The sequence below is a fragment of the Simochromis diagramma genome, unplaced genomic scaffold (assembly GCF_900408965.1).
Source record: "Simochromis diagramma unplaced genomic scaffold, fSimDia1.1 OVJJ01000343.1, whole genome shotgun sequence".
NCBI lineage: Eukaryota > Metazoa > Chordata > Actinopteri > Cichliformes > Cichlidae > Simochromis > Simochromis diagramma.
This window is the reverse complement of record NW_024386831.1, coordinates 11,875,995-11,898,965: the sequence shown is the minus strand read 5'-3', so window position 1 is coordinate 11,898,965 and position 22,971 is coordinate 11,875,995.

The following is a 22,971-nucleotide window of genomic DNA, read 5'->3' as shown; positions in this document are numbered from 1 at the left end:
AAGTACTTTTGAAGCTTATCATCTTAAGCTTTAGCTTTATAACCTAGTTTTCAGACTAACATATCAGAAAATGATGTTAAATTTGCATCAGTCTGTGCTAAGGTGGTGTTAATTGTAGGATTTCTCTAGAAAATTTGATCCACTGAACAACAATATTGGCAACAGTAACGTGAGCGATAATGGTGATTTTACATTGTCCCTTCATGATGATACAATAGTCCTCACTGGATCTTTTTTCTTTTTCTTTTTTTTTAGAGATCAGGACCACTAGTGGTTTTCCTAATTCACCCTTCCACTCTCCCCAAGGTTGCCATCAATTCCCTCCACCCTCTTCATCTCCTCATCTGCCCCCTTTAACAGTGAGGCAGAGATAAGAGTTGTCTCTTGCCTCTTCTTCTCCATGAATGGCAGGGCTGACACTCCATCTCTGAGGTCAGCCAGGCTAATTGGTTTGTGCACATCTTAGATGGGCCATTAGGCTTCAAAACTACTAAGCTAAAAACATTTCCCTCTCTCACTTGTCACTTGTAGCTGGCTGATGGAGCCGCTTATAACGGTCCAGCGAGAAGTAATCACATCCATTGCAATCTGTGGCTCAAATGTCACAAGAAAAAAGTACTGGCCCTTCATGTCTTGGGCTTTTTAAAGTTTATTTTGTTATATCCTTACCAAACAGGGGGTAAAATATGGAGATAATGGTCTAGGTGTAATCATAGCATGTTATCACAACAAGTAATGCACAGATATTATTGATGTAGGTTTATAATTAGGGCGGCACTGCAACTAATTTAATGTCCATAGCAATGTATTTGTGACAGCTGCTATCACATGGATGCCTAGAATTACATTTAGGTTGCTTCCTTTTAGTTCCCTTTATCTTGTTACTGAAAAGATGTGCTTACATCTGCTGCTTGCAGCCAGGGGAATGTTTGCATTTAATGGGTTTGTTAAAAGTGTTTTACTGAAATGGAGAAGATTAGTGACCTTAATGTTTAATATCAACATATCCATTAGTATTGTTCTGAGAAAAACAAGATCCAAACATGTACCCATAATTTTTATGAACTCAATGGCTTACGAAGTACTGAGAAAAATAAGCAAGCAGCCCATGTTGACAAAATGCTTATTACTGTCTCTATTTGGTATGCACTTTGTAGTCTTTGACTTATATGTCATTTGTAGAAGGTGCTACAGCGTAGCTACAGCAGCCAGACAAGCACAGGCTAAGTAGTTATGCTGTCATGTTATATGCAAATTGAGGCTAAAAAGAAATAAACTGCTAAATTTACTGTCTAAAATATTTATAGCAAACTCTTTTGCACAAACATTGCAATTGAGGATTATTATAAAACTGTTCACTGTGTCTGATGTTGATTTTACCTCAAGATAATTTGAGTAATATCTTTATCAACTTGTCTGATCATCTGACCATGTTTGCTCTTAAAATTAATGAGAAGTCACAAACAAGTTTGAGCCGCGAGATGCGGTAATCCACTTGGTTTAAAGCTAAGAAATAAACAATGGCTTATTGAAAATACCCGACTGAGACAGATAGATACAAAATGCAAAGACCCACTCAAGTATTCCCTCTGGCAATCACAGCTGACCCAGATAGATATAATCTTTAACAGACTGCCTCTGGCCAGCAGCACCCTCACATTGGTTTTTCGAGTTACTAGAAGTCCAAAAAGAAAATCTGCCTGTCAGATGTTAGCAGAAGAGTAAATTGTTTCCTTATGCAGAGCAAAAGGGATACAATCGTGAGCTAACTAACTGGTTACACTGACAATTCAACAACACTTTTTTGTATGAATTTGTCAAATCCAGGGGACTGCGTCAGTGTTGTATCACCTGTGTCAACTTAAGTTAATCGTTTTACAAGGATCATAGCACTGAAGTGTAGGTTTGTCCATGTATATGTACCTGACCTTCAGTTACACATCAAAGACACTTCCCTTGAGTCATCCACCTCAGCCCATCAGGGAGCTGCAGCCTGTAATTGGGTGTGGAGCCTGAGAGGCCATGTAGTGGACAGCTCAGAGGAGACTGCAAGAGTCAATTACCAGAGCTGACAGTGCAGTAGAGAGAAAGGTACACCAGGCACACAGTAGTGATCTGTCTGAGCAGGATAAAGGAGACTAAGCGTATTTGCTAATGTGAGACCAACAAGCTACATTTCTCACCTCATGGTAACAGCTGTGGCATAGTTCAGGCTTATGTATGAGGTTTTAGACAGAAAACAGAAAAAGGAGACGTTTATAATAAATGCCCATTTTGTGGATTGAATCCATTAGTTTATATCCTTAAATAACCTTAAATAATCTACGATCAGTCATTTTCAATTTGCAAATGCGTTTCCATATTGCGCGCCAGTTTTTTTCTTGTTTGTGGTTGCAGTAGAAAATAGGTAAATATTTCATATATTAAGAGCCATATCACAGTGATGATGCCCCCAGAGTGGCTTTAATTTAAAATGGATTAAATTGAGAGTGATTAAATGGTGGAAACATTTTGATCAATCAGGAAGTCATTTTACTCCTATCACAGCTGACCCAATCTCATTTGTGAGATCTGGGAGAATTCAGACAAAATGTGAATGTGAAGCTTGACTTTCACTGGTCATTAAGATAACATAACATAATTTTGTCTTAAATAACCTTTTTGTTGTAATAATCAAATCTGCTGCACAATATATGAGCTAGGCAACAAAAGCACTCTGAGTAAAATGAAGGAAAAAAGTTGGATGGCATTAATTACAGTGCTCAAAAGGAATGTTTTTTTTTTTCATGTCAGTTAAACCTCGGGTTGATCTGGTCAATTAAGTAGCAGAGGGGGTTGTTATGTGGTTTCAGCTGCTTTGCTGTCACTGAAATTAACCGAAGATGCATTAGAGAGGAAAAAATGAGACAACCCCCAAAACAAGAACAATTTTGTGGAGACCACTGACATTTTTCCCTCCTTATCTTTTCTGATTGTGTGTGTGTGTGTTTTTTAACTGGTTTTGCACTTGGCTAGGGTTAGTGCCACTACTGGTTTAATGAACCAATACCTGGACCATACAGAGTTTGCTCAGGTAGCCCAACATCAACATGTGCCATTAGGTATCATGATGAAATCCTTGGACCAGCTGTCTGACCCTGCACTGGTGCATTGGGTCCTGGGTTCTTCCTGATGTGCAACAATCCCCAGCTTCAAGTGGTGAGAGCATTTCCCAGTGGATGAAGGAATTGATACCATTGACTGGCCTGACCTAAATCTAATAACATCTCAGAGATATCTCCTGCTCCAGAATAGCTGCCCAAAAAGCCAAGCTAAATGCCTTTTGTGTTTATGATCAGATAAGGCTGAGCTATTTAGTCACAATTACAAGAAGTATGTTTCGAGGAGTAAAGGTTTCAAGCTTAAGAATAATGTACCAGCTGTCAAGTGTTGTGCTGCCCTCACGACACGTGACCATGTGAAGCTAGACAGCCAGCGAACAAAATAGACGAGATCTTCCACACAAGGCTTGCTTTTCTTGCTTTTAATGAAGATCCTTTAAAGACTTATCCTCTCTCAAGGCTTCTCCTTGCTATTTATTTATGCTTATTTGTAACTGAAATATACAGAAAGTGAAAATAAATTGCTGGCTAATACACATCTTAATGACAAACTTAATGATTAGCCTAGCTTAACACATGCGTTACATTAGCATCACAGTTCACTCCAGGTAAACACATATAAAAGTTGTTTCTGAACATATTAATACTCACAAAGACGAACGTTTCCCAACGTACAAGCGTGTAGGGCACTTTTAGTGTGTACATGAGCTTATTCACTGTTTTAATACTTCCGAAACTACGGAGCCCCGCAGGGGACATGGGAGAAAAAAAAATTAAGACGGACTTTTGCAAGATCTCGCAAAAGTTTTAGCTGCCAGCTCAAAGCCGACCGGGAGGTCGAGGCACGATGTGCCGGGAAAGCGGTGTTCCTCCCGGCTGTAGTAGGTCTCGACCTCCCGTTAGCTTCAAGATGGTGGGTGTCAGATCTCTGAAAACGTCGGAGCACTTTTGCAAATATGTGATGTCTTGTAAACCGAACAAATATCTGATGTTTACACAACAACAATCACGCCTCAAAATATCTTAAATGTTTATTTTGTGACCCAGAAAGAGTAATATTACTACTAAGTAGCTGCCGCCATTGTTGGAATTCAACTTTTGCGAGATCCCGAGTTTGTTTTGCGAGATTTCGCAAAAGTCCGTCTTAATTTTTTTTTCTCCCATGTCCCCTGCGAGGCTCCGTACGAAACACTTTTCACAGCGTTCACGGAGAAAATATGTCAAAGATAGGTTAATGATCAGAGCGCTCCCTCGCTCCCATTTCCGCACATACAACACAAAGATCACTTACGATAACGATGTTTCACTCTGAGCAAATTTCGAACCCACACATTTTAACTGTTTTTAGCATGAATTACTTATAATATTTCTTAACTTTGAACTTATTTATCACCTTGCTTATGTAACTTAATCAGATGATGCACTAACTACTGACTTTTGACCAAAAGGCATAACAAGCGTGGTGGTAGCATCATGCTCTTGGCTGTTTTGCTGCCATTTGCTGCCAGTCGTACATTGCACAATATGGACGGAATAATGAAAAAGAAGTTCCAAATTCCAAATTCTTAAACTTCACCTCAAATCAGCAGCTTGATGGTTGACACTTGGACACAATTGGGATATTAATCCCAAATACACACTAAAACTGATTTTGGAATGGAGAAGCCAGACTTACTTTAAGCTTCTGGGACCATCAGCCGTACTGAAAATTCGTAGACTATATTTAAAAGCTGGGTCCATGCCAGGTAACCAAGCAATTTAAATGAACTCCATCTGTCAAAAAGAATAATCAAATATCCAGCCAGAATTATGCCTGTAAATGACCCACGGCAGACCCGACAACATGTACATACATTGTGGCATGCTTTATTTACACTTGCTGTACAAACACAGTCGGCTGCTGCTCCAAAGCTCACAGCCTGACACATACCAACAACAACCTCAATCAGGACGTAGTTCACTCTTTTAATAGAAGTGTGGCATAACTGCTCATGCCGCTCCAGTGTCTGCCTTACCCGCAGCCACGCCACATACCGCGCCCCACCAAAATGCCAAAAACTTGTTGATCATTAAATTTAGTCCAAAGGACCAAATGTAGCCAAATTTTTGTATGTAAATTTGAGCCAGTATATATCCCTTCTGGGATTTATATATACATTTCTGTTTTTATTTTACATAGCTCAGTACAACTATTAGTGATATGAGAACTAAAAAATTTGCATCGATTTTGCAAGGTTTTGCATCAGCAAAAGGATTACATCTGCATTGTCATTACCTGGCTTTTAGTCAGGAAATGTGAATTTACATGATTCATTTCTGAGGCTGATACAGTGAGAGGAAAAGTTGCTTTTTGATGCTTCATGTGATGTTCTCACAAGTAACAATTCTTTGTGGGAATACTATTTTGTGATGTTTTGCATAATTGCTATTTGTTCTTTGCGAAACTGTTGCTCTACAGTTAGTTGATATCGGAGGAATTAAGTGAGTCAATAGCCAGCAATCAGATATCTTGGTTTGAAGTCTAAGGTTCTATATTTTGCATTGCATTTTATAACGTCACAAACCATCAGGGTTTGGAGCTGGATAGATACTGTTTTAGTTTCACAATGAGATGCAGCAGTTTCAGTTACAATGTGTAAAAACCTATAGCATTAAGAAATACGTGAAAATACATCAACACTTTGTCACACATAGTGGCTAAACAATCATATACTTTTATATATAGTAACATAGCTGTAAAAATAGCTTTTTATGTATCTATTTTTTCACTTAAAAAAATAAAAAGTATGGTGACAGAGATCTTATTAAGGTGAAGTCCAGGATCTCACCATTAAGATTAAGATTACCTGAATGTAGTGAAAAGACCTGAGCACCTGGATTACTAATGTACAAGTCAGAGAACCCTAAAGCCATGTGAAGCACAGCAAAGAAATAAATCCACCTATAGCAGCAACATATCTTATCATTATTTTGATTTTCATAGACACACACACAAACACACACGCTGCCTGTGTTTCTGTGGTGTGCATGTGTGTGTGTTTCAAACACCCACCCCCTCCACAAAACATGCAACTGCCTCTAGACCGCAGAATCTCTTTTAAGTCAGGTGCTGTTTTCAACAGATTCTAAGATAAAGTTTTTATGCTGCAAACCAATTGTGGGTATGCAGGAGGAGTCAAGAGAACGTGAGAAGGTTTCACTTATCATCACTGCATATCTCACAGTTCTTCAGTAGTGAAAAGAGTCACTTACTGTATGAGAAACGGGGGGTCCACAGATTGTAAACACCCCCACGTATTTCCAACATAGTGTCAGTGCTTATTGAGTGTGTAAGTGTGATTTCTCAAAGCATACATATACAGAACTGTCAAATAGGTGTTAACTGTAAACAAGTGAATGTGTCAAGCCAAGACACTACCAAATGCATACAAATTACAAGTCAAAGAGGGACAGAAAGTGATGACTAGTTTGTCAAAAAAAAAAAAAAAACAACAAAGCTTGTTGATTTATTGTGAATCTATTCAGTTGTCACCAGCTTCATACATTCAGTGGACACTTTACTAGGTACACCTTGCTAGTACTGGGACACCTTCCAAAATCTGTTCATTCTTCATGGCACAGAGTCAACAAGGTGCTGGAAGCATTCCTCAGAGTTTTTGGTCCATATTGAAATGACAGCATGCTGTATGTTTGTTGGCTGCACATCCATAATGGGAATCTCTTGTTCCAACATATCCCAAAGGTGCTGCACTGGATTGAGAAATGGTGACTGTGGAGGCCAATTCCGGACAGTGAACTCATTTTCATGTTCAAGAAATGAGGCTAAGAAGAAGTGAGCTTTGTGACATGACACATACTCTTGAACAGAGCTGTAAGAAGATGGTTACACCGTGATCATAAAGGGCTGGACATGGTCAGCAATGATACACAGGTAGGGTGTGGCGTTTAAGTTCAGTTGAGTTGATACCAAGCAGCACAAATTCTGTCTGGAATTACCATCTCCTTCACACCATCACTGATACAAGGCAAGATGCTTTTTGTTGTTCATTGCCAGAATTCTCACTCTGTCATCTGAATGTACCATACCTTTGTTGTAACAAGTAGAGTTACCATTGCTGTGATACCAGCTTATTAAAGCAGTCTACCCATTCTCCTCTCACCTCTGACATCAACAAGGCATTTTCACCTGAAAAACTGTGGCTTGCTGAATATTTTCACTTTTTCAGACCATTCTCTGTAAACTCTAGAGATGCTTATCTGGGTGTATCAGCAGTCTTTGAGATAGTTAGACCAGCACCAAGAACTATGCCACATTCAAAGTCACTTGGAGCACCTTTTTTCCTTATTTTGATGCTTAGTTTGAACTTCAGCAGGTTGCCATGACCATGTGGACATGTCTAAATCCACTGTGTAGCTGCTACGTGATTGGTTGGTTAGATATTTGTGTTAATGTGCAGTTGAACAGGTATGCTCAGTGGGGTGCAGTGAAAGGCATGAAGATGATAACTCCCCCAACACGAAATACAAACACAAACAAAATATCTTCTTCAACTATTTATCAATTTAAGAAGTTAAAAAGAATCAGATTTAAACATGCCATTTGCATTGCCTGCCTGCACTCTACGTGGAAATCTTTATCTTTGTGCACTCCTTCCTGGCTGAAGAATTGTACTACAGTTAAATAAATATCAAAATTATCAAAAGGATATATTATTATTAGCTGGCAATGCAAGTGGTGTAGGAAATGTTTCAAACCATTCCTTTGGGAAAAGAAGCAAAGAAACACCTCAGCATGCATAAAGTCTTATTATTAGAATACACTGGAATATTAAAAATTATATAATAATTTATAATCTATAAATCATATCATTGCAGTGGAGTCCTCCAATGAGGGGGGGAACAAGAAGCAAAGAAACAGTAGTTCATGAGATCAGAAACACAGGCCAAAGTCTTGATTTTTTAAGTAAATTTAAATAAACTAGTAATTTTTACAAAGCTGTTGAATAAAGAGGCTTGAGGAGAGGGTTAAATGTCAATAAGTACAGGAGGGATTACAATTATTTATGAAAAATGAAGATGGAGTGTTGGCAAAATTACATCCAGACAATCTCATATATGCTAGTTTGAGTGCTGGCAGAGCCTGCATCTACTCAACTTGTCTGTTTTATTAGATTGGACATGGTCTGAGCTGCTGTGTCCTCTTCTTCATTGCCACAGTTTTCCTCTCTAATGTACTAAAGAAGTTATTGTCAACCTTTTCACGCTTCTCTACATCACACATGTTATTTAAGGTGGTGTCAAAATCACTGATGCTCGTTTACTTGCCTGTCCTAGCTCTGTTTCCATAGCAAGTGATCTCAGAGCAGTAAAAGCAGAGCCAATGGCAGTTTGCTTCACACGCTGCTCTCCTATCAGTTTACCATCAAAGACCAGTACAAACTACAAGAAAAAAAAAAGGCTGCTAACCAATCAGCTACCCCAGCTCCAGTCAATAAAAGATGGACACACCCTCAAAACAGAGAGCTGCAGTCTCTTATGAGATTGAAACACGTTTCAGGATGTGTAGCCATCTGCAGCCACAAGATGGCAGTGATGTAAAGGATGCACAACCATACTTATTAACAGGCATGGAGCTTCATGACAACGTTTACTTTGGAACTTTTTAATTTCTATCTGTTTTTAAATTTTGTTTGTCTTGACAGAAAACCACTGCCTATGTATATGGTTATTATAAAGGATATAACATGTGAACCTGATATTTATTTAAATATTTATTTAATATAAAATTATTTTTGATATATTATTTTTCCATCTACGTTACAGACTGTATCAATACCTTTTCATGTTTTTTATATTGGGAACCAATCAGTTACTACTGAAGGCAGTCCGGTCTCTATTTTGTTATTCATATCGAACACTTATGTGTGATGTTTTGGAATTTTTCGTCAGAGAAGCATTTTCAATAGCACACAGTACATCAACTCTGTAAAACAATTCAGAAAAACATGACAAAAAAGATATTTTTTACTAATTGATCTAATTGGTTTTGCTCTTGCTGTTGTTTCATTACAAGCTATTGATAGAAAAGAGCACAGCAATATTATGTTGTACAATGTATGTATGTTGTAGCATTTTTAATAATATTTAGTTGACTTTTTACATAAGAAATGTGTTATCCTTTTACTATTTGTCTAAGGTAAAGAATTCACTAATCTCATTTAGTTCAGAAAAGTGGAGTACTCTGGGGCAGTTTTGCTACATATGAGCTATATATATCCCTCCACTGTGATTTAAAGCTGATAACACTGTGAAGTCAAGTGTTGCCAAACTCTTGATGGAACAATTAAAAAATGTCTTTAAGCTGGACATGTTGGATCAGTTGCCTGTTCAGAATGCCACATTGATCTGCTGTACGTTTTATGTGAAGTGCTGTGTATTTTGCATTTAATAACAAAAGCCTTCAGTTTATACATCAACAAGCTGTATGGTCACAATCACTTTATCACTGTGTCAGAGAGTCCGACGCTATAACTGTGTCTTTGATATAGTGGAATGTAATAGTAGAGTGCAATATTGTTAGAGGGCCACTTCATACCATGTTGTTTGAAACAAAACAAAACAAAAATAAAAAAATAAAAACAAAACAAAAAACTTGATCAATAGAAATGAAGTCTCTGTAGTTGTTGTAGGAGAGCTCAGATCAGTCCTGGGCAATGTAATGAACTTTGCTGCAACTTCCTGACGAAGAGATGTTGTGATACACATGGCTGGACTCTAAGTAACTATCAATAAACCCAAAAGACTAGCCTGAAAGTGGTCATGACATATACTGAGCAGAAACACATCTTTGTGCTTTCACAAAATGGAAAGCTTTTTGACCTTTTTGACTGTCTGCCAGATGCCACTGCATGGCAATTTTGCTTATTTTCCATCTAAGTCTTCTTCTGAGCTTTTGTCAGCCGCTGATGTCATGATGATAAATCCTGTGTAAACAGTAAGAATCAAAAAACTATAACTAATCCAGGACGCAGCTCTACAAGGCCAAGTGTAATTGGAGAGTGATTTAATACAGACTAAGGTGTCTCAGCTTCAAAACCCCTTTCTGTAATTTGTAAAGGTCAAGGATGACTGATTAGTATCTTTGGAAGTTTTTATGTGTGACATTTATGTGTGTTTCCTCTAGCACAAAAAACAGTGGCCCGCACATACGTGTAGAACACATACACATTTTGAGACACGCATGCACCACAACAAATAGCATGAATGAAGCAGGCAAGAGTGGTGTGACTTTGCACTCCAGGCAGACATCCTCTTTCAGTGTTTTCAAAGTGTCTGTATTGCCTCTGTTTCTGTTCTGCAATTTCACAGCTGAGGGTCTACAGACAGAGTGAGAATAAATTAAATAGTCTATTGACTTTACTTTGTCTGCACCCAACTTTAAAATGGATTCCAATTGCTAATGAAAAAATAAATAAATCAAAGAGCACCAAATAAATGTCAACAAAGGATCAGGTTTAAAAATATGAATTCAAGTCAATTCAATTCAATTTTATTTATATAGTGACAAATCAAAACAACAGTTGCCTCAAGGTGCTTTATATTCTAAGGTCGACCCTGAAATAACACACACAGAGAAAAACTCAACAATCATACGACCCCCAATGAGTTAGCACTTTGGTGACAATGGGAAGGAAAAACTCTCTTTTAACAGGAAGAAACCTCCAGCAGAGCCAGGCTCAGGGAGGGGCGGCCATCTGCTGTGACTGGTTGGGGTGAGAGGAGTAAGACAGGATAAAAGACATCCTGTGGAAGAGAGACAGAGATTAATAACAAGCATGTTTCAATGCAGAGAGGTCTATTAACACGTAGTGAGTGAGAAAGGTGACTGAAGAAGAAATACTCAATGCACCATGGGAATCCCCCAGCAGCCTACACCTATTGCAAGATAACTAAGTGAGGGTTCATGGTCACCTGATCCAGCCCTAACTATATGCTTTAGAAAGAAGGAAAGTTTTAAGCCTAATCTTGAAAGTAGAGATAGTGTCTGTCTCCCGAATCCAAACGGGAAGCTGGTTCCACAGAAGAGGGGCCTGAAAGCTGAAGGCTCTCCCTCCAATTCTACTTTGTAGGAACAACAAGTAAGTGCGCTGTCCAAGAGCAAAGTGCTCTAATGGGGTGATGTGGTACCATAAGGTCATTAAGATAAAATGGGGCCCAATTATTCAATTCTGGATTTAACAGAGAGCCAGTGAAGGGAATCCAAAGTAGGGGAAATATGTTCTCTCTTTCTAGTCCCTGTCAGTAGTCTTGCTGCAGCAGTAACATGTTCTAGCTTTACAGAGCTTTTTTATTAAGCTCCAAACTATTTTCTAGGCTAAATGATGATCTTCTAAATTTCCTCTCCAGCTTACAAGTTATCTTCTTTATTTGCGCGTTTGAGAGTTATACCAGGGAGTCAAGTACTTCTGATTTAAGGCTCTCTTTTTCACAGGCGCTACAACATTCAGAGTCATGAAGAGGTAAAATTATTAGCAAGATAATCCAATAGATCGATAATCTATTGGATTAGCGATCAGGTAGCTGCTCTGCTCTGTGTTGGTACAAGACATTGAAGATGATAACAGTGGGTGAATTATATTCTTAAACTTATTGGCAGCACTTTTAGAAAGACATCTACTGTGATGAAATCTACTCCCCACTGCTGTGCAATCAATTATTGTAAATGTAAATGTCATTAGGAAATGATCAAGAGAGGGTTTTCAGGAAACACTGTTAAATGTTCAGTTTCTATGCCATGTGTCAAAACAAGATCTAGAGTGTGATAAAAGTGGTGGGTGGGTTCTTTTATATTTTGAGAGAAGCCAATTGAGTCTAATAACAGATTAAATGCCATGTTGAGGCTGTCATTTTTAACATCTACATGGATGTTAAAATGATTATTTTATCTGAGCTGAGCACTAAATCTGAGAAAAAGTCAGAGAAATCAGACAGAAACTTTGTAAGGCCCAGGGGGACGATAGATGATAACAAATAAGACTGGTTTTTGAGTTTACCAGCTAGGGTGAACAAGGCTAAGCATCAGGCTTTCAAATTATTGGAGATTATGTATCGGTATTTCAGGAGCGGGACCACGCCTGCAAACACGCTCCTTCCGGTTGTCATCTATATAGATTCCCCCAGTTCTGCAAGCTGTTCATTCTCATTTACGTGCCCCACCCTCCCTCCCTCCTTGTTCTCAGTTCTTTAACTTCTTCACTCCTATGTAGTACACGGGGATCTGCCAGGCCCGGAAGCCGTCGCCAGTCCCCTTCGAGGCCTTCCCCAAACCACAGCTCAGTTCATGTCCAAGCATTCACCTTTACCTACTAAAACGCTGTCAAACCTAAAATGGGAATACAGGAACTCCAGCAACACTTGAAGGGAAGAGGAACAACTTTATTGCCTGACCAACGCATTTCGGCTTGTGGCCTTCATCAGGGTCATAGTAACATATAGTAAAAGTGTGCTTAAATTAAAAACAGGAAAGAAAAAAATTCAAATTAACCAATCACATCTTCACAGATGAACCAGCTGACATATGTCAGGTTAGTATTGGTTAATTGGTTAAGTTACGCCCAAGTAAATACTGGACTAGGTCATTAATGATGAAGACAGGGGTGAGGAGACATAATCCCCGCCTGCCTTAAAATACATGCATGAAATACATAAAAAGAATATTACAAATATACAAAAAAAATGATTACAAAGACAAACATTTAATTCAAAAAGAAGTCAGTGCAGCAGTTAGATTAAAAAAACAAGAGGACATCATCACATGGATAAACATTTGTGGAAAGGTCCTGATTTATGTCTCTTAAACCTAAAATGAGGACGTGGGCCAAGCTAGTGAAATAAAAAGTCTTTCTTGGTCTTTGGTTGATTAATAGGCTGGTGTGGAAAATTGCTGCCACACTGCCCCCTCGGCCTGTGCTTTGAGGTTTCTGATGGTTAGAATGACTCGGTGGTTGATTCATTTAAACTAACATAATCATCCTGCTGTAACTAGGTTTCTGTAAGGACAGAGTAGATCAATTTGTTGATCAGTTATTAACTCGTGTACTAAGAGAGACTTGGAAGAGAGAGACCTGATGTTTAGTAATCCACAATTCACTGTTTTACTCTTTGGTTCAAATGTGGATGCTGTATTGTTCTTCCTTTGTGATTTTTTTTTTTGTTTCAGTCCTTTTTTTTTTTGCTGATTTTTAGTTTATTTTTTCTCTGTTTGGGAGCTGACACAGTCCCTAAGGGGATGGGGTTTGGGGAGGTAATGGGAGGAAGAAGCTGCAGATAGACGTGTAAGACTGCCACTCTGCTTCCTGGTCCCAACTCTGGATAGTCACATTTTGGGGGGTTTAATAAATTTGGCCAGATTTCTAAAAATGAGGGATGGATGCCGTCTCTCCTAACAAGAACAGGCTTCCCCCAGAAAGTTTCCTCATTATCTATAAAGTCAACATAGTTTTTTGGACACTACTCAGAAGAATTTAAGGAGATGTCACTCCTGGTCTGATTGGGGAGGGGACCAGAGAAAACTACAGAGTCCGACATTGTTTTGGCAAAGTTACAGACTGATTCAATATTAATATTAGTGACCTCTGATTGACGTAACCGGGTGTCATTACTGCTGACGTGAATACCCTTACACTTAGCCAGCAGTTTTAAATTTCCCTCAAATGTCGCCTGCTCTCGCCCCTGGAAGACAATTGACTATGGTTGCTGGTGTCTCTAGCTTCACATGTCTCAGAACAGAATCGCCATCATTAAATCTGAAATGGACTGCTTTTGAACAAACAGTAACTCTACAAAATAACTTAAGTCAGAACCTCAAGCTTCGAATTAATGACAGATTTCCAGTAGTTACAAAAATGAAGGTAGGAATTAACACTGAAGATAAATTCTGCTAAATAAAGTTTTAGCCTCAATCAAGTGTCTAATGGGGACTGAATGTGACAGCAGAATGGTATGTGTTATAGCAGATACAGGCAGAAATAACAACTCTGTTTGTCTGTGAACACACAAAGTGGTTGTAAAGATGTGATAAGATGACTAAATGGGCTTTAATATACTATTTTGGCATTGATCAAACTGACTTTTATTGACAACGTGCATTCAAGGGAAATGTATGTGTTCATAGAAAGAGTAGAAAATTGATCTTTTACTGAATTCGTTTTAAATCATAATATGAGCATAAATCTCAAACAGCCTGTTTATAGTGTGTTTATAGTGTACATGTTCGCTCTAATATCCATGCTTTTCATGTGTGCAAAATGATATCCATATCCATGGTAGGGCACTATGCCAAGATAGTTTCTACCAAACACATTGATTTAAACACAAATGAACCCACACCATGTGTTCTTTAAAACATAAAGAAGCAAATTTAGACAATGAGACTGAAAAATGTTCTTTGGTCCAGTTTATATCCTGTGATGAATGTTGTTTTGTCCCTATGCTAAATATGCACTACACTTCATTGCTATTCCTAGGGGTGTAGTGTTAAGAGGGCTATTTCACAATACAGCTTTTGGGATACATTTTATTTAAGGCGTTCTGTTAGAAAGTTTTATATGTACCTTATAAATTTAGAGTTATGTTCATTATATACATTTTTCTATTCACTAATAATTACTAGGCTTATTTTTTGTCACCCACCAGTTACTGTGTGCTTGTTTGTTCCCTTAGCGATACAATGCAAGGCAAGCTCCTTGGGCTGAACCAGCTAACAACATGTGGGAAATTCCCTCACACAGTAGCCACTGAATCTACTGAAACATGTAAACTCCTTTAAGTGCAGGTTCGTTGGTATGATGATTGTCAGATATACTTAATTTATATATACTTGTGTTTTGTTAACAAGGGTAACTCTGACCTGATAGCTAAGTGTCCCACCAGATATACTCCCAATGGCCATGGGTTAAAGTGGGTCCTCTGTAATTAAATGTGACTGGCATTTTCATACATAATAATGTCAAGCAAGTTAATTTTTCACGTGCCACTGATTGGCCTTCATTCCAGCTGAAGTTGTGAAGGTAGTAGCTCAGTTAAGGAAGTGTGTGTCTCCACATATACACATGTTAAACCCAACATACTTATCATCAGCATCTAACAAATAACAGAGGGTTATCAGTTATCAATTTATCAGTTTTCCTAGCAGAAACTAAGTATTATTTATAGTTAAGTCACTTGTTATTCACAGCAGCAATCCTTAAATTATGAGTCCTTAGTTATTAGCAGGTTTTGATTTTCAGATATTCTTTAGTATCCTCCTAGGACCTGGAGTCCACATATGTGGACACATTTTAGGTCATTTAAACCAAAATATAAAATTTTGCTCTACAAGGGCCTGATATCCAGTAAGATATTATACTGCCACTCTTCTATCAAAATGTAAAACGAATGTCCTCATATGTGGATCTCATTTTTCTCAGAAACAAAACTCTTGTAAAAGAAAATAATAATAATAAAAATCTGGTAATTCTTTGTTTTTACATTCATCAGGTCCCAATCAGCCCAAATAGCAAAGAGAGATTAAAACTGCATGCCATGAGTTCGGGTCTTAGGAGGGTATTCTGTGCATTTAGTGATTCCTAGTTTTGTAATTATGGAGTTCATTTACCTCCCTTTACTAATCCTTTGTCCTATCCTCTGTTGATTTCTAATCTGTTAAATCTACTCAGATTTTTATGCTTCAGCCATGTTTGTCATTTATTTGCAATTTTACATTGAGAATAATCTGTCTCCTGTGTCTTGCAATTAGTTTTACTTCCCCTCCTGTCTCATTGTCATCGGTAGTCCTCACATCCATGTTTCGACCTACCTGTGCCTCATTATCTTTCTGTGTTCAATTTTTTGATTACCTGACTTGTCTAGTCCTGTCCTTCCCCTCAGTTGTTGTCACAGTGTCTGTGCGCGTCCCTGTGACTTCTCTGCTGGTACTTTCGATTTAGTTGTGTCCTTGTGAACTTTTAATGGATTCTCAGTGAAAACATATAGTTGAGCAGGAAAACAGAGGACTCACATTAGAATTTGTAATTTTCTTTCATGGCACATTCATACTGGATTTTATGGTTTAAGTCCTGCTAATGGCCATAATTGATCAATATAAATTGGAGAGGATACAGACGACCAAAAACTGACAGAATCTATAGACTTGTAGATATGTTCTTTAAAAGGATTTTAGAAAAAGTTATCTAAGAGTAGTACTGCATGACTGTCAAACATCTGCCTACTGAAATTTGGTGCAACTGATGTTTGGCACACATATGGGAAAAACATACGTACAAAATGCTAACCAGATCATAGGCAGTAAAGATAATCATATAATCTTTTTCCTTTGATATGCTACATCGGTACTCGGTACGGTATGAATAAATGGAAAAAGCACAGCAGGAAGTTCAGGGGGCCTGAATGGTTAGAGTAATCACAACAAAAATAGAACTGGACCGTCTGTTTAGAAATTCTCCACAGCCACTGCGTAAACCGAGCACTAGGCAGTCTTTATTACCAAAGCTAGTTGCATCTTTAAACACTAACCTAAAATTTTATTTATAAGCAACTTAAAAAAAAAAAAAAAGAAAGAAAAGAAAGAAAAAAAATCCTCCTCCTACACACTATCATGCTTACAGAAACAAACACAAATACTCCCCACTTACCCTGATTACCATCACAACACACCCACTCAGATTAGTAAAATGTTGCTTTTGGAATGTTTTATAGGCAGAGAGCTAGACAGCTAGTTAACAACTTTCAGTTGTATCAATAAATCCACAGTACTTGACTTTCTTGTGAAATCTAGTGAGAAATAATTCCCCATTACAAAACTGAATATCAAACATGTAAAGACATGTTATTATGTGTTTTCATCTATTGTACAGTGTCCTTGGGTGTCTTGAAAGGCGCTTTATAAATACATTTATTATTAAAAATTACTTTCCTTACTAGAAAGATTGTATTAAACTCAGGGACTTGGGGTTAGCTAGAACTAGCCCTCTGCTGTAGTAAGAAAAATGCCCACAAACAGATAAAGAGCTAAAGCAGCTGACTATAATGTTCAATGTTCAAATTAACACTAAAGTTGTGGCCATTTTTGTAAGAATTAACTAGGACCAGAAAAATGTTGATCTTAATCTTTGACCATCAACTTCTAATCAATTCGTCCTTGAGTCCAAGTGTCAATGTTGGGTCAAAGTAAATTATAGACAATAGTCAGATGGATTCACATATTGAACCAAGGATGTCAAACTGAGGGATAATCTGAAAACATAATCCTTCTAGTAATGGCTGTTATAAGCACATAGGCATAAAAAAGTTAAATGTAGCTAGTCTTCATTTTCTTTCATATATATATGAATATAATATGATATATGATATTATATGATATATATAAAGAACCACTACAAAGTATTAAAGAATTTATTAAGGCATTTAAATTAGGAGATTACCTGCATGTGGGTGGTTGGGTGGGGGGGGGGACTAAGAATACACTTGTTATTGGGTGTAACTCCAGTTCTGTGATTGAGTTTGTTGATATAGAATCTCTCTTAAACAGTCTTTGTTATAAGTCTGCTTTTTTTTCTTCTGGATAAGAAGCAAAGGATAAGCAAGCTCTATGATCACAAGTTTTACATTTTAAAAACAGTGCAGATATCTAGTTTACTCACTATCTTTCTAAATTACAATTTATTGAAAGGTTAATATGACTATAATGATGGCAAAACATGACTACAACCAAGATCTATAAGTGTGGGAGGTCTTTGTATATGGGATGTATGTGTAATATAAGTTTCCAATTAGAATGAGTGGTCTGAGATTTTTGGCTTTGAAATAAAATCACTTGTCATTATGCTGCTGCACTATGCTGCTTCACCTTTAAAATAATGCATTGTTTCATTCTGTGATGTTCACAGAAGGCACCAGTGGTCGTGTTCTGTTTTGTTTTTGTCAGTTGGTATTAAAGCACTCAAGACAATAGTTGTGTTGGCTCTGCACATTTTTAAAGCCCCTGTATTTTGATAGAGCTACAGTGCCCTCTGTCAGCATTTACAGGGATATCACAGACTTTTAGTTGGTATTCCCTTGTGTGTGTGCATGTGTGCATGTGCAAATTGTTGGACAAAGACACAATTTAGCCATATTGCCTCTGTACACCATCAACAAAGTGGATTTTAAGTCAAATAATTATTGTCTGATTAAAGTGTAGACTTTCAGCTTTAGTTCAAGATGTTTTACAAAGGTTTTGTAGTGACAGCGTTTTCTAGAAGGTTAAAATGAATTAGAGAAATTAACATAACTTTAAATTGTTTTCAATACTTGGACAAAGTTCATTGTCTGGAACTCATGGGTGTCACCAAATGCTGTTTCCTCCCTTGAGAATTAATTTCGCTTTCCTCATCTTAAGTATAGCGACTGGTTTACACCTTGTTGTAAACCATCTGTGTTTCCATTTATCAATGTTTCTGTAGACTGTAGATGTCTACTCAGATGTCTTCTTGAATATGTCATGTCTTCTTGTATTTTTTAATGGGAGAGTAGTGAGCTCAAGGAGGACTTTGACAATATCGGTAGAACTGTTTGAGTTCCCACAAAGTTTAAGGCTCATGGGGGAATCTCGAAACAGTGAAAGAGTAAAACAGCATAGACGTGATCATATGTAATGAACAAAAGGAACAGAGGTCACACAGAGGTCAGAGGGTGATTTGACATAAATGCAAGATGTGTACCTGAAAGCACAAGCATGTGCACTGTAACAAAATAATCTTAAAATAACCAAATTAGAATACATTCATTCTCACCCAACTGGGATTAAATTGATAGCTAACTGAGATTAAAGCAAAGATCAAAGAGAGGTTGGGGTGTGGAAATCATAAGTTTAAAAAAAGATAGCTGAGACCTCATTTCAGTGAGTGTTGGAAACACATATCTCCAAAACAGTTTCACACATGCAAGGTTTCCTACAATTGATTTGAATGTACAAACTAGTTTTAAACAACCTGTTTTTAGTGGTTTGTGTTTTAAATGTTACTTAGTACTGAATTCATACTGATAATTATAGATGGTAGGTATGAGCATTTTTATTGATATAACAGCAAGGAAGGAGTTTAACAGCTGTAATGGTTATACATAATTAGATAATAAATGCCAACAGTTCCAGAATATTCTCATCCTTTTCAATAAAATATAATAAAATCTTTATGGCTGTTGTGTCTTGAAGTCCTTGGTATAATGACCAACTCCCCCAACCCCCACCCTGCCACCACCACCACCTCTATATAACATTAGCTAAGCATGAATAAGTAATTTATTAGCACTGGGTAGTAGGTTGAAATTTGATATAGACACTTACTTTGAGATGGTATCTTATCCAGGTTAAACTGAAATGGATCATACAGTCAATGCATGAAATACGAACAGTCTTTCAGGCCTTTTGTTATTGCTGAGCTGTCCAGGGCATTGTTTTAAAAACTGTTTTCAGATTGCACCAATTTCATTGGGCAACATATTTAAAATTACAGCAAAAAACTACAAAATATAAAACACTTTGAATCAGCTTCAGATTTAATATCTGAAGCTGCATAAATTGAATTAAAGTCTGAATTTCAATCACATATTATACAATAAATCCCAACAGTTGTACCAAGTGTACCAAGTGGTGTGCAAAGACAAGATTACACGAAACATGTCTCTGTCTAATAATTTATGAGCCTAATATATTATATGTATATTTTCAGTTGTAGATGAGGATGTGACACTATGACAAATTACCACAGATGCAATAACCGCAACCGTGGGCGTATATGCAGTGGGGCTGTTTTTGAGGTAAAGGGTCTTGAGGCAGTTATTAGCATTTGCTTATGTTTCTGAAACTGAAAACTGATTGTGGGGAAAAAGAAAAAAGAAAAACCAGCGCCTTCCTCAGAGTTGATCATATCTTTATCTGCTCTATCTGACCTTGCTAGACAATTTTCCAATATGTGTCTGCCTCATTTATAGCCTTGTACTCATTTTTTACTAGCGCAAGTTTATATTATGTTTGAAACTTTCTGACCATACTTAGAGAGGAAGCAAAATGCATGCTAGCAGAACAGAAAAGTAATACTGATTTGAAGTAATTTTGCTGGTAATACATTTCGAGTGATAACACACAAGTATTACAAATAACACAATAGATGCTTATGATCTATGTGTCTATGTTATGTACAGAATTTAATAAAATAGATTTTGATGTATCATAAGGAGGAAAACCAGTGCTGTGTTGTGTGTGCTGTGTGATATAAAGACAGAGAGAGAGAGGAGAGAAGAGAAAAAAAATCTTTCTTGTATTGTTCGAAGTTTGAGTTTGAAGGATTTATGCAAGGCTCAAAATGACAAAACCTGTCACTGTGAATATCTATATCTTTAGCAAGCAATCTATTCCTACATGTGTAAGCATTTAATTTATGGACTGCTGTTAAAAAGGGTATCTAATTATTCAACACACTGACACTAGGGGGAAGCATTCAGCCACTTAATGGTAGAGGCTCAGTGTTTTTTGGTTATACTGAATAAATTTTAAAAGAAAGTCTCATAAAATAAGTCTTAGAGGTGCCTTTGGCTTCTTACAACTCCATACTTTCAGCACTACAATAATGTGAATCGGCAAAGAGTGGCAATGTACGTCACACACTTACATTACCAAACACTGGCAGTAAAATGAAAATTGCAGTTACTGAAATTGATTCATTTTTGCTGTTTATATGAATGTTTATATGGTCAAGCTTCCATCAGTAACACCACCATGTTGTTTTTACAGGTCTAATTGTGTTGACTACTCAAAATACAGTTAATGTAACATCTGTTTCGGTGACATTTTTCATTACTGCCACTGTGGAAATACTCTGCTAAGAACACACCCATATCTGACTGCATTTAACAGAACAGTGGCCAGAAATTTTTAGAAAGAAAGAAAGAAAGATCAGAGAAACTATTTTGATTTCTTTCTTTTTTAAGACAAACATCACAATGATAATATAACAGACTGAATCCAGGCAGTGTGCACAATTTGGACTAAACTTGCTGAATACATCTGATATTTAGATTTGGAAAAAAAAAAAAAAGTCCAGGCAGGTCACAACAGAAAAAGAACCATTCCATGTTACAAATAAAAAGTACAATAAAACTTAACTACAAAGGTATCTCACCAACAAAGGATAAAACAGGATAAATACTTACTAATTTTACATTAAAGACAACCTTTACCAAGATTAAAGTGTGACAAAGACACTCCTGAGGTGAATCTGAAATATTCACATTCCAGTCTGACATTCATTCAGAATAATGATGGTAACAAATGAACCAGACACGCAATTTACTGATCGTCCTCCACTTGTGGTATTGACCAGTTCTGAAATCAGCCAAGACCTCTTTGTCTGACACGTATATAGATAAATGTGTTGAATGTGTGGGACAAGAGTGAGACAGAGGAAATGGTCAACTGGTCAGTCTTGTCCTAGAATAGAACCTCTCAAGTAGTAGTATTAGTTGTAGTAGTGTACTACTAATATAGGAAAATGTTAAATAGGGTATGAAAGGTACTCACGGGGTAGGCAAACAAAGAAAAACAGAAAGCAAAGCTCAGAAGTAATGATGAAAATAATTATAAATAGGTGAAAACAGGTGAATATGTTAACAAATCATACACATCTGAGAACATTCATTGAAATCTACTTTATTTCATAAACTGGTTATAGTTTAAATGTGAAATGTTAAAAACTATAAAATAAAATGCAGTGTAAGAAAGTCCAACATTTACTACTAAATTATCACGTAGGAAATGTTTAGAAAATTCATTTACACTTTGAGTTTAAAAATTGTGTTAACTTCTACTAATAATAACTAGACTTACATTGTATATGACACACACAAGCTATCTGATTTCTGAATGTCTGAGGAAGATTATAGCATTGACTATGAGAATCAGTGTGTTGCAGCCTGGGCAGCAGACGGTGATCACTACACTGAATACAGATTGAATTTTTTATGCATTTTGTCAAATCTGAAAAGAAAATCTGAGAGATTCATACTCATTTCTTATAAATTTTTTTATAATGAAGCAATACTAGAACATGAGATGCAGGTCCAATTTGGACCAAATGAATACGTTTGTATGAAAAAAATGAACATTTTCATTGGCAATTATGAGCTCTCAATTCCCCCCTTCAAACCAGACACTGAGCTCTCACTTTGCTCTTTGAAGTATAACAGGATGATGGATAGGTTTGGCAAATATATTTAAATATAGCTACATTCAACTCAGTTGTATGTATTTGATATAACAATGCAAAACGTCTAATAAAAATAATACTGCAAATAATATTAATAATCATGGACATAATAATAATAATAAGGGCTACACCTCTCCAAATGCAGCTAACAGCACATCACATAACTCTTTAACGAATAAAACATAAGGGTGAATAAAATTTTTGGATTTCCCAACACTCCACTTACCTTTCATTTGCAGCCAGTATGTTTTTTACATGAAGCTAGTCCTGGATAAGCCAGCTAAGCAGCATTGTTTTTACTGGGCCTAAACACTCTGCTATGAAATTACAATTTATGGGCTCTTAGTTTTACCATCAAGAGTAAAACTAAGAGAACTACACTAACGAGATCACTTGTAGTATACCATGTAATCTTTGACTTATTTTACTGGATCACCTTAAAATTATGGCTGCTGACTGACTGCTGCTAGCAAGCCAATGTAAGTAGTCTTAGCTAAAACCAATGACTGTAGAAAACAGTCATTGGCTAAAACTGTAAGCTAGCTAGCAACACACCAGTCAGCAGCTTACAG